Source organism: Psammomys obesus, unplaced genomic scaffold, assembly GCF_907164565.1.
Source record: "Psammomys obesus unplaced genomic scaffold, mPsaObe1.curated_primary_1811, whole genome shotgun sequence".
NCBI lineage: Eukaryota > Metazoa > Chordata > Mammalia > Rodentia > Muridae > Psammomys > Psammomys obesus.
The window spans coordinates 10,999,886-11,013,962 of record NW_026596091.1 but is presented as its reverse complement, the minus strand read 5'-3'; the positions used below and the strand labels follow the sequence as shown (position 1 = coordinate 11,013,962).

Here is a 14,077-nt window from a genome sequence, read left to right as displayed (position 1 = left end):
CTGACCTCACACAAATAAAAGCAATATTTAACCTCAATACTATTTGCTCAGATGTAGTCATCTAATTTGTACCAGTAACAGGTAGGGCCAAAGGTTCAAAGGTGCTTGTAATCCTTCACGGTTTTGATTCTCACATATCTGTGAGTAAGAGGGAGGTCAATGGAGTATTCCAAAAGAATGATACATTAGTGCTGTGTAACTATTAAATTCCTAAGAACAGGGTACCTTGCACTGTTTGGCATATAGTAAAAATACAATAAACAATTTTTATTGTAGTATGCACATTATATGCTAGGCAATATGCTATGGGAGAGAGCAAAGACACAGATGTACAGAAATGTACTGTCACATTCATTCTTTCACTAAGCATTCACTAAGCATCTACTATATGCCAAAAAGTACCCTACGCACTAGTGATGGAGCAATGTATCACAATGCGACTCCCGGTCATGAAGGCCATGTTCTAGAAGAGACACAATCATAAAGAAATAATGTGTTGATAGGAACAGGAAACGGCAGAAAGAAAAATGAAACTGGATAGACAGATAAAAGCAACAAAGTACGTGTAGGAGTGTATCTGTTCCTCTTCCTAGGTCAGAAGAGGAAGGGTAGGGATATGAGTCAGTAAATAGAGTGCTTGCTTGGCAGGAGCAAAGCCCTGGGTTTAACATTAGCACAGCACAAAACTGGGTGTGGTACCCCAGACCTGTCACTGCAGCTCTTGGGAGTGAAGGCAAGAGAATCTGAGGTTGAAGTCATCCTCTGGCACACAGTAAGTCCGAGGCCAACCTAGTCTACATGATATCCTGTCTAAAAAAGAAGACAAAGAGTAAGCCACAATGTATATACTAAAGAATAACACTCAGTTAAGTCTACAAGGGTAAGAAATAATGTCTAGGTAGAATTTATTGGATAGTGTAACAAAGCTGTAAGTGTAACAAAGGGGAACTGGCATGGTCACATTAGTAGGTAGGTAATAAGATTAAAATCCTGGAAAGGCTGATTGTGGTCAGACATAAAAGGTTTTAAATACTAAGCTATAGAGAATTTTATTCTCTAGTGAGTGGGGTGCCAATGAGTTTGATAACAAAGAAACTCTTAAAAAGAATGATAAACTGAGCTGGATATATAATGTAATCCCAACATTCAGTAGGCTAGGGTAAGAAGATGATGAGCCTGAGACCAGCCTGAGCTTTATAAATTCATAATACAAATTATTTCCCCCACAAAAAAAAAAAAATAAAAAAAAAATAATAATAATAATAATAATAATAAAATGAACCAAGAACTCTCATTAGAAAACACACACTTGCCTGGCGATGGTGGCCCACACCTTTAACCTCAGTGCTCGGGAGGCAGAGGCAGGTGGATTTTTTTGAGTTCGAGGCCAGCCTAGTCTACAGAGTGAGTTCCAGGATAGCCAAGGCTACATAAAGAAACCGTGTCTCAAAAAAACAAAACAAAACAAAAAATCAAAAACAAAAACAAACACTCCCCACCAACACTCGGCCCACATACACACACATGGGAGTGGGGTTAGGGAAGACAGCTGGAGATGTAGCTTAATGGTCAGCATCTGGTTAGTATAAGACCTGAGGTTTTTAACCCCAGCATCACAAAAAAAGGAACAAAAAGAAAAGAAATAGTGACTTCACGTAAGTGTATATACAGATAACAAACAGGCACGTGAAAGGATACTCAACATCAATAACCACCAAGCAAATGCAAATTAATAGAACAATAGGATACCACTATACATATATCACAATCTAAAAAACAAACAAACAAACAAAAACATTTACCTACTATTGGCCAAGATGCTGAGACACTGGATTCCTGGCCCTCCTCCCATTCTATTACATAATGCTGATGGGAAATAACATATTACCCTTGCTCTGGAAGAGTCAGGTAATTCCTGCGTTGACACGATGGCTCAGATAGTAAAGAACTTGTGCCAGGCATGGAGGCACACACCTATAATCCCAGGACTCTGGGAAGCAGAGGCAGGTGGATCTCTGTGAGTTCAAGGCCAGTCTGGTCTACAAGGTGAGTCCAGGACAGCCAAGGTTATTCAGAGAAACCCTGTCTCAAAGGGGTCGGGGGGAGGGAAGAAAAAAAAAAGAACTTGCTACTGGTCTGATGAGTTCAATCCCTGGAGCCCATGTAAAGGAGAGAACCAACCACAAAGTTGTCTTCTGCCCTCCATATGCTCACCATGGCATATATTCTCACACACACACACACACACACACACACACACTACACATAATAATGAAAAATAAAATTTCAAAAATGGCTTGATAATTTCTTATAAAACTAAATATTAATTAAATAAATGCATTGTTAGGGCTTTATCCAAGGGATTGAAAATGTGTATCAACACAAAAACCTGAACCCAAAGAAATGTTCATTACAGCTTTATTTGTAAGAGCACCAGAAAGCAAAACCAGCCTGCATTTCACTTAAATCAGATTCTACTCAGGAATAATAATTTTGTAGAGGACTACTGGTAGATACAGGTTGGATGGACCTACAGAGAGCCATAGTGAATGAAGAAAGCCAATCCCAAGAAGCTATATCCACCATAGTTGCATTTTATATAACATTACTGGGGTAGCTGAAATGTTTTAAATGGATTAGTAGTTGCCAGGGATTGGGGAGAGAGTTGACAGAGGGGTGGGTGGCTTTAAAAACTCTTTTTAAAAGCATAATCTGAGGAAACCTGAATCTCAGTGAATTTATCAGTGACACTCTCCCTAAAGGGAACACACTTAGGTGTGCTTTGCTTCATTTGAATCTACAACTCTTACCAATAAAAATTCTCATAAACAACAATAAACCATTTCCAGAGGCTGAGCCACCATGGCTTTAACAGTAGGCAATTGTATGCTTCCTGATTTCCCAGATTTTAACTATCTGTCTATTTATTGAGAAAGGGTTTGACTCTCTAGGCCTGGCTGGCCTAGAACTCCATATGTGGACCAAGCTGGCCTCAAACTCACAGAGATGTTCTGGCCTCTCAAGTGCTGGAATTAAAGGGCTGGCTTAATTTCCATTAAAGAAAAAAAAAGTCAGGTGCAGTGATTCATTCTACACATAGAGTTTCACCCAGGGCTATACAGCAAGACTACGTCTCAAAAAACAACAACAACAAAGTAAAAAATGAGTTTTACTATGAATTTCATTTATAAGTTACTTTCAAAGTCCAACAAATAAAGTCTAAAATTTCAAATGTCTCTCAAGTATCCGATTAGCTAAGTATGGGATCACCTAAAAGTATCCTCATTAGCATTTAAAATGCCACAATGGTTATGTGAAAACCAGAGAGGTCAGAAATCAGCTGTCTTTGGGCAGGAATCTCCAGATGTGCACAGCTACTTGCACAGTGAGGACATCAGGCTCTTCCAAAGGACAGAGTGCAGCTCATTCTTGCCCACCCTTTTCCACCCTGCCTTAACACATGAAATGTGGGAGAACTAGAGAGGCAGGAAGTGAGTTACACAAGGCAGTGAAACAACAAATGTGTGCGTCTACACCAGCAGACTAAACACTACAGGCCCCTACTCACACATCCTTCGACAGGAAACACCCTGACCACCCGGCTAACAGACATGGGCCATTTCTAGAAAGGTTTTAATTTGGTTTAAATTGAGAAAACATTACAAATCCATTGAAAGTCTGAATTACAGGGTATTTTAATTGCAATACAGTTTGAGTGCTTTCATGTACCTGTAGCTACCTATAGACAATCTTACCAGGCTTACTTTGGAGAAACCTGTTACAACTAGCACCATAATTAAAGTATGCAAATAGTGCAAAAATACCCAAGAGGTATGCACAGAGGTAATTTAAATATGACTTAGGGCACTGGTTTGCTTGAAATGAGACACACTATGGTCACTGGAGCCTAAGCAGGATGAGCCATACTAAATGAAAAGGCACAATGAGTCAACAAACACACACACACAAACACACATACACACACACACACACACACACACACACACACACACAGATCCACATCGGTTTCTATCTTATATGCCAAGAGGAGAAAAAGAAAGGAAAACAGTATAGGTCATGAAGCGGCATCTTAGTGGAAAATGTAGCAAGACTCAGATGGGACAAGGTTAGTGCCTGACCTACTTAGTTGTCATAGCAATAATGCCAGTAGATCTGTCTAGGAACATCTCTGCTCCTATCCTGACTGAATACACACCTGCATCCAGGGTCTAGGTCTTAACCTTCTCATGATGACCCAAAATCTTCAGAAAGTCTACTTGTTTAAAAGAAAAAAAAAATATTTGATTTATTGTCTACTATCCACCATTTGCCTCTCTCAGAGAAATACGCTACCATTTACTTAAGCCCATTTTTTCCCCCACAGATAATAATGCTAGTGCTTCAGACAGATAGTGCTCAATAGAGATAATTTAAGCTGCAAGTGCTGGCATATGTCTATCATGCTACTGCCTGGGATACAGGGGCAGGAGGGTCAAAGTTTGAGGCCAGTCTGGTCTACAAATAAGGTCTTATCTCAAAATGAGGAAAGGATGTTATTATATAAGATATTTAAGTTTTACCAAATTATTTAATTTGGGGAAATTTATAAATAGTGATTTATTAAATGAGAGAACCTTAGGGGTTAAAAAAAAAAAAGGACCTGAAAGCATGAATGAGGAACATAAAACAACAGATTAAAAAAGCAAGTTTTAAATAAGTCATAAATCTAAGTCATGCATAATTCTTTCCATGTCATGAATGACCACACTCAACTAGCAAGTGCCAGAAACCACAGTTAACTTGCTTTGAGTGCTGGCCACCACTAAAGAGATCAAATGAAAAATGCGACATAATTCAGTTTCCGAAGTTTGAAGCACCTCTTACCTGGCTAGCACCTCTTACTTACCTAGAGCAAGTACTGAGTTATTCCTGTTTGAAAAGTCTGGGCATTTTTAATAGATTCTAAACAGGAATATTTTTTTCCTTTATAACCCCTGAATAAAAGGTTCACATGCCTCTACCAGTACTAAACATAATAGAATGTTAAAACCATGGCCAACGGTGAAGAGTAACATGAAGATGCTGTGATTTGAGGCAACATGCCACAGGATCAAAACTCCCAGTTCAGTAGCTGGTTATCTACGTACTGTCTGCATGTCTTTGGGCAACTTAGGTTCCTCATCTACAAAAGAAAACGGGAAGATCCATCTTACAGAATAATGAGGTCTAAATCATGCATGCAACCACTCCTAGCAGAACTCTGTGCCTATCAGAAATACAGTAGTGACTGGTTCCACACCAAACCCAGGCATAGTATCTGAAGAGAACAGCATTTCTATTCCTTGAGACTCTGGTTCTGACTTTTGGTAGGGCAAAGGGAGCCCTGGATTGAAGGAATCTGGTGGCACAAGGAAAGTAAGTGTTGTTAACATATGCCAATAGCACCAGGCAATTTTACATTTTTGAATAGGGTCTGGTGGTATGCTGAGGCTGAGGCAGGGGAATGACTTGCATCTAGGAGTCTCAGCCTGGGCACATACCCTCTAACTCTTACTCCAAACTGCATGTTGAAAGAGTCTGCTTAATTCAAGCAGTTACCTCCCTAACCCATTTTAAACACACAGGCCATGTCAGTCTGTGTTTCGGTGGCAGCTGTGTGAGAGCCCTTCTTCTTAACTAGGTAACAGCATCTTTCACAGCCATGATGCAGGTCAGTCTGAACTTTCCCAACACTGGAATAGAACTGACCTTCCAGCAGCATGAGAAGGAGTAGGAAGTTTTAGAGGCCCAGGTTGGAGCCCTGGTCTTAAATTTTCTCATTTTCCTGGGAGGGGGGTGTCTGTGTGTCTTACTAAGGTTTTGATTTCATCAGTGAGTGAAGGGGCTGATAAAGAAGCTTTGTTAAGGACTCCTGTAGTTAGTTAATAAGTCTATAAGAATATTTAACCTAGAACTACTGAAAGGTATAATTAATTTATTTCAAACTACTTTATTTGGGAGAGAAAAGAATACTCCTTAATAGTTTCCTTATCCCCAAACTCCTGATAGACCAAGATGCAGAAAACTTTTGACAACAAGTAAACCATACCTGGCTTTGTGAACCAGCTCATCTACCCTCCCTCTGCTCTTCCTATGGCCTAAGCTGGTTGCACACACTGTCCTTTACCCTCCCCTTTAGACTTGTGGAGGGCAGTTAAGAGGAAAAAAAGCTTCTCATTAAAATCAAAAGCTCTCTGCTCCTGAGTGTGGATTATACCAAAGTCCAGGAAAAAGGCAGGACAGAGTCACAAATCATTCTTTCTCTGTGTGGTCCCTGGACTTGGACTTACAGCTGCCAAACATCACAAATTCAAAAGGAATTTTCAGATTTGCAAAGCCCCAGTAAATCCACTCTCTATGTTTCAAATGATGCCAAGGTATGTCCCAGCCTACCCACCTGTAAATATTACCAGGAGGCTGACCCTGGTAAAAAAGAAAATGGGCTAAGCAAAACATAAAGTTTTCAACTGAGTCCACAAGCGCTAAGAGCTGAACAAGCAGCCATAGCATTCGGAACATAAAAAGATTAAACACATTCACTTTTCTTTTTATTTTAATCCAAACATTCAGGGGAAACTGACTTGCTTTGTTCGATATTTATTATGTAGTTTATCCTGTAGCAGAAACCAAAATGCTTGATAAATGGGACACTCAAGTAAATGGACTCTTGAAGACTAGGGCTCTTCTGGCCACTAATCTAGCTGCTCTTCCAGCATCACTCATTTTCATGAAGCCACTTGAACAACATGATTCAACTTCTTTATTTTATAAATGGGCATAATGACACTCCAGTTCACCCTCAAGTGTCACCAACAAGAATCTACAAAAACAAAAAATTCTGAGAAACTGGGAAAGGTAACTATAGGTGACAGCTGCTGTTCCGGAAAATGACACAGGAGCACTTTATGTCACTGACAGTCCAGAGTTGTGCCTCTTTCTGCAACTTCTGTGACAGATTATCTCTGACAATGTCAAAACTACTTTATTGTTTTTCCTATAGATCCACAAACAAAATGACCAGAGGCAAATCACACCACCAACGCAATTTCTCACTATCACCAAGAAAACAGTGAGTACTCTTCCCTTCCTTCCTCCCTCTCTTTCTTTCTTTTCTTTTTTCTTTCTTCCTCTCTCTTTCTCTCTCTTTCTTTCCCTTCCTTCCTTCCTTCCTTCCTTCCTTCCTTCCTTCCTTCCTTCCTTCCTTCCTTCCTTCCTTCCTTCCTTCCTTCCTTTCTTTCTTTTTCTGGAAACAGGGTCTCTTTTATAGCCCAGGCTGGCCTTGAACTCAACTCTGATATTCCTGCCTCCATTTGCCAGGTGCATATGCCACAGGCGTGTGTTACAGGTATATGCCACAATGCCCAGGTTTGAACTTAAGCTTTGAAATTCCGCATTTCCTTTAAGTGTCAGTGATTCTTCTTAGATTCCCCAAACTAAAATGTCCTACAATGCAAACTGTTCTCTGTACTTAAAATAGTCTTTAAAAAAAAGTTTTTTGAGCCAGGTATAGTGGAACACTTCTATAATCCCAGAATTTGGGAGGCAGAGGAAGGCAGATCTCTGTGAGTTCCAGGCCAGCCTAGTCTACAAAGCAACACTGTCCAGGACAGTGAAGGCTACACAAAGAAATCCAGTCTCAAAAAATAAAAACAAAACAAAAAAAATTTTTTTTGAAGTAGGGTGTCATATAGCCTAAGCTAACCTGGAACTTGTTATATCCAAAAATGGCCTTGAACTTCTCATCCATTCCTGTCTCTGCCCCAGGAGTGTGGGAATTACAGCCATGACCAGCATGCCTATTTTTATGCTGTGCTGGGGACTGAATCCAGGCCCTGTACTAGGCAAACAATTTACCAACTGAGCTACATATCCAGCCCTAGTTTTACAATTATTTTAAATCCAGGCACTGTGGCGAACACATGTAATCCCAGTACCGGGGAAAGTGAGGCAGGAAGATTAAGAACAGTCTGGGCTACCACAGTGGCATACCATGCCAGCCAGAGCTACAGAGGAAGGCCCTGCTCAATGATACTCCCCACCAAAAAAAGCATTAAAATAAATAGGCTAATATAAGCATCATACTTGTTTAATCCAAAAGGGCTTTCTCTAACAAATGCATCTCTGTGATTCCAGGAGAAAGATGACAAATTTTAAGGGCTATCTGGAAGTACACAGAAAGCTTACAAAAGTCATGCTCAACACAGTTGTTACTTAGGAATTCCAGAAAGGGAAAAATGTTCATTCCCTTCTGTACAAACAGGAACAAAAAGGACCCTGAACCTGGAATTCCCCCTTATCTACCTGGGGACCTCCAGGCCAAGTTCATCTTTCCCACTTGCCAAGTAATGATTTCCTCCTCAGCACCCAAACCTACCACAAGAGGTAGATTTCACAAGGTTACAATGATCACTTCAGTAAATGGAAACTGCTTCAGGGCTCTGGCTTCTGACTTCAGTCCTGTGGCCTCATATAGCCCAGGCTTGATTATTTAGCTAAGAATGACTCAAAACTCAAGGTCCTTCTGCCTCTGCTTCCCAGTACTGCAATTACAGACCTGCCCAGTTTACATATATAGTCTTTTAAGGCCCTGATAAGTAAAGATAAGTAGACAATTGATCAACATATGAATGTACCAAATCTATTAAGATGTTTGAAGCTAACAATGAATTTTCAGAACAGAAAAAAAAGTAATGGAGTAGGAGTTAGGTTACTGTCCTACTTTCTTAGAAAATAAAAGAGGATGGAGGAGTGGCTTGGAGAGGTGGAGAGAGAGTTAAGAGCACTGGTCACTCTTACAGAGGACCCAGGTTCAATTCCCACTACCCATATGGTGGCTTACAACCATCTGTAACTCCAGTTCCAGATCTCATGCCCTCTTCTGACTTTCCTGGGTACCAGGCATGCACATGCTACACATACATACATGCATACATAAATACGGGCAAAAACAATCATACACATAACATAAAATTTAAAATCTAAAAATTAAATGTTAAAAAAGGCATAACAGGAAAATGACTATGTAATTTGAAAGTACTGCAATGGGGAGTGCCAGAAAATAAGACTGCAGCATTAGTAAACTGGGAAATCATACCCTGGACTCTTGGGTAACCAACCATACATTAAAGGTAGACAAGGCAATGTGTGCCATTATTGGCAAATAAACTAATGAAGGTAGCATTATAATTTGAGCTAAATGATTAGTTTCCGCTTAATTTCTATGTTTGATGATTGTATGCCACACATGTGTAGGTGCCGCCAAATCCAGAGAGGGGAAACAATCCCCTGGAGCAGCTTTCCCAGGAAGAAATGAAATCTAATTCTTCTAGCCACAGTGTCAAATATAGGGTAAGAATGTAAACAAGCAGATTTGCCAAAACCATGTGACTATGAAGCACAGAGTTAGAGAGGCATACAAATTTTTATATTTCCTGAATCTAAAAATAACTCACAGGAAAGGGCCACTGCTGATATTACATGCCCCACCCTCACCTTCTAGTTGGGTATGATCTCACCTGTGGTATGACAACATAGAAACTGCCTGTTATACAATTAATTTGTCGCTTGCTCTTTTATTGTTTAATCACATCATTAAAATTCAACAATACCACCAGATGGTAAACACAATCGGATGTCTACCAGGACTGCCAAGTTACAGTACAGAAGCCCTGTAAAGCTACTGGGCAGTGTATTAAGCCCAGTCCTATGTTTAACATGGAAAGAAAACAACCAACCAAAAATAGCATTTAGTCTTCATCAGGAATACAGTCATGCACATTAATGAAAAAGATTATTCTGAAGTCTAGTTGCTTTCTTTTTAATTCTGTTTCTGGAAGACTAAAAGATAAATGCAAACTGGTTGAGACTAGGACTTCTGGGCGGTTTCAAGGAACAATTCATATTCCTAATCCTACTTCTATCTCAGGCTGCCCCTAGCCTCCTCCCTCCAGAGTACTGATAACATGCACTTTCTACAGTTATAAAAACAGAACTCATCAGCTCCCAAAAGCCAAGTCTGATCCTGTTGGCTCGAGTGTCACCATGTAAGGATCTGTAAGGCTGTCTATTTGCTTTTGTTGCCCGAAGGACTATATCTAGGACCTCAGGCACACAAGGCAAGCATTGCATCACTGAGCTACACCCCAGCCCACAGTAGTCTTCAACATCCAGTCAAGCAGCACAACTTTCAACAAAAATATCATGTGCCGTAATTACCTATTGCCTCACTGGGGGAAGTTCCTCGCCAGTAAACACTCAACTTTAAATACACAAATGCTTAATATCCATGGGGGAAAAATTAGTTGGAGGAATTACTAGATTAGTTACAAAAATCCAATTGCCAACATGTTTTAAGTGTCTATGAGGACAAACCAAAATGCCACAAGAAAAATCTGAAAAGTTTCCATGTAAAATTTTCTTTTCTTTTTTTTCTTTTCCAGAATCAGAAAAATCTGCTTTAATTTCAAAGAGAAATTTCAGTATTTGAATGCTATTGTTTTGTTGCATGTTCTTCAGTTGAATTACATCAATGACATAAATTTTATAACCTTTCACATGAAATCAAGCTTCCTGGATAAAAGCAGTAGCTGAAAATTTACCATTGGTACCCAGTGAAACAGAGATGTATATTACATGCTAATTCTTTCAGGGTTATGATATCTTAGAAACTTTGGGGAAGAGGTTTTACTCTGGCCCTGAATGTTGACTCAGTTATAATCCTAGCACCCCAGGGAGATGCTTTGGCGGGAGGGGTGCAAGTTTGGAGCCAGCCTGTACTATACAGACTTCTAAGCTATCCTGCACTAAAACCCTGCCTCTAAATAAATAAATAAATAAATAAATAAATAAATACAACTGCCCCAAACACTAGGACATTCCAGAGTGACTCACATCCTACTTCCAAAGAAATTACTTTTAAGACACAAAAGCAGTGGGCAAACGGTGACACAATAGGCTTACATTTCTGAACCCAGAAGTCCTCTTCCTTTCTCCTTCACCTCCAGATCTGTCTCCTTGTTCATCTTTCCCATCCTGGGGCTTCCCAGTACCTTTCTTTACCCTCTTCCCTTCTCCCTAGCTACCACTCACTCCTGTGAGCTCAGAAAAGCTCAGTTCACAAAGGAGACCGGTAGGGAAAAGAGAAGGGACAGACATTATAAAAGAAAAGGAAGTAAATAACTCCTTTGCTTACTAAACAGCCACTCCACCCCTCCCTCCTTATCACTCAGTGCTTTAACAATATCCCTCTCAGCAATTTCAGCCAGGCCCCCTAATTTCCTCATTCCTCATCGGTCACAACCCCTGCTGAGTAGCCAACCATTCATCTGAGATAACAGGTACTCAAATCCCACCCAGGCTAATGCTCCAATCCTGATCACAGCTTGCCTCTCATAGGACCACAAAGAAAAGCTGGGTAGTAGTGGCACATGCCTTTAGTCCCAGCACTTAGGAGGCAGAGGCAGGCCAATCTCTGTGAGTTGGAAACCAGCATGGTCTAGAGTAAGTTACAGCATGGCCAGGGCTACATAGAGAAACCCTGTCTGGAAAAACCAAAAACAAACAACAATAACAAAACAAAACCTTTACCTCTATTCCCAACACTATTCTTTGGGAAAAACAATGAGTTAGAATTATTGTGAATTTTAGACTACAGCCTAATCAGAATTTGGCACAGTTTATTATTTAATATTTCCTGATAAATGACAAATAGATTATAGACTTGTAAATGTTCAGATTTATGAAACATCTATGTTTTAAAGAAGGGACCACTAGGATACCTCTGAGTCAGCCAAACAGAAGGTTGTTTAAATATCCAGACTCCAAAGCTAGTGAGTGACACTCTAACCCAGAGCCTCAGAGAAGAACAGGATTCCCTTCTCTGAGGGCTGAGATACTGTTGAACACTTTCTTGATGACTCTCAAAGAAAATCTGACCATGCTAGGCAAGTAAGTACTAGACTGCTAAACTGCATGCCCAGCTGGGATCCTGCATTTTGAATGAATTATTCTAAGGCACAGGTCTACATTTTCAGCAAACAGACCTAGCTTCAGGATTTCCACTTGAATATTCTCAGCTCTCAGCCTCTCATTTACCTCATTTCATTTTACCACAGTCTTCCTCATGAAAGGCTTGCATTTTGCCTTCTTTGACTAGTCAACTACAAGAGGAACAAACTCTAAGGCTTGAGGCTGACTCTATGGCTGATAGCTCTGGATTCAGCTGGCACATTTTAGGTCTCTCAAAGCCCATTGAGGACTCCCTGTTCATGACTTAAACAAAACTCTGTGTGGAATTCAAACTTCAAAAGCAAAAGCTGCCCATCCTTCACCTGGCTGTCCTTAACAGTTCGCAACCTGTCCAATGTGCCATTGTTAGTTTCCTGTGGTCTCCAGAGAGAGCCCTCCTTAGGAATGCCTGACCAGCCACACTGGCTGGCCATCTACATTAGCGTCTCCAAACCTGCTTCCCTTCAAGCCAGCAGCAGATCAGACAAACAAGTTCTAGAAGTGAAGAACCCACCCATATCAGCGATAGTGGTTAAACCCTTGGGACTGAAATCTGAGAGCCAGAAAGGAACAAACCCCAAGGTCAAGCCTCCTATCTCAAGAAAAAATAGCTGAGGATAACAGTGTATCTGAATAAACAAACTCATCACATATATGCCAGTACACACACATGCATAAATAATACATTTAACACAAGCATGTTAAAATACCAATAAAGTAGCTTCATGGGTAGAGTATCACACATATAAAAACAGATAAATTCTTCAAATAGTTAGATGGCAGGTCTGTCAAAATATTTACACTAAGGAAGAGGTCTTTGCCTACCTATTAACATTTAGAAGACATATAAACAAACTGGGGTCAGCTGCAAGAAAAAATAGGCAAAGGGATTAAAAGAACCTTTCACAAGTAAAAAGAGGAAAAGTAAAGATTATGATTTAAAAAAAAAAAAAACACCATGAGAGTATCTGAAAATTAACATAACTCAAAACAATCTGCTTTACTTGATGTTCTAACTTCCTTGACAATGTTATTTATTTAACTCACTACTAATTCATACCATCCTCCCCCCAATCCCCGCTTAAAGTTCCAGTATGTGCTAGTTATGTTAGTATTTCTACAAGTCACATTTTAAGACTTGAGTATTCGGATAACCTAAAGACTTTAAAACACTAAAGAAACACTGCAAATGCTGCCTCTACAACAACAGAGAGAGAGAAAGGAGGAGGATTTATTTCCTTTGCCTCCTTTTCATTCCTTCTCTCCTGTGTCCATTCCGTACCTACTATGCTCCTTGTCTGGCCTTATGTAGAATAAAAAGATAGAACCAGAACTCTTTAAGACACTTAAAACTGAATGCCATTTTCTTCAGTAGTGTAGCCACAAAGTCCCCACAAGCCAAAAGGACATGAAAATAAGGGAGGAGTTAACTTACTTGGAAGAAAAAAAGAGTCAGTGCAAGTGGGGAAGAGATGAGGGAGAGTAGCGGAGTAAAAAATGACAAAACACAAAATGTACATGAATGAAATTGTCAAAGGTTAGCAAATACTTTAAAAGAAAAATAAACACAGAACATCAGATGCATCAATAAACCATATGCCATAAGTCAGACTCAGCTACAAAATGCAAGGACAGCACTGGATAATAGGGAGTTCAGAGTAGGATGTAAACACTTCCTACTAGGTAGCCTTGGAAGCTCCATGAAGCCAGGGACTGATAAGCTGAGCCACTGAAGATGAGTAAAATCTCAATAGAGAGGTGGAATAGATAGTTACATACACAAAAGAAGGAAGACAACACTATTCTGAATTTCCCTGTTATTACCAGAGCTCAGCAAGTAAAATAATGCTTACAGAGTGGCAAGCTCTGTAGATCTAGAGTATTCCAACAGTGGCACCATATGTAAATTCATGGATTTCATAATTTCACAAATGTCACTGAATTAACCAATGTCCTGCCTAGGGTTCTATGCTGCTGCATGGTGGTATGGGGGGAGGCTGGGACCTTGTCTAGGTCATCCTTCTAGTAGTTA

General features: G+C 40.0%; 1 protein-coding gene across 1 annotated transcript in view; it reads right to left on the bottom strand.

Moving 5' to 3' along the window:
- Nucleotides 1-14,077, bottom strand: part of Fgd6 (FYVE, RhoGEF and PH domain containing 6) — a 111,635-nt gene that overhangs the window by 88,030 nt on the left and 9,528 nt on the right. The window lies entirely within an intron of this gene.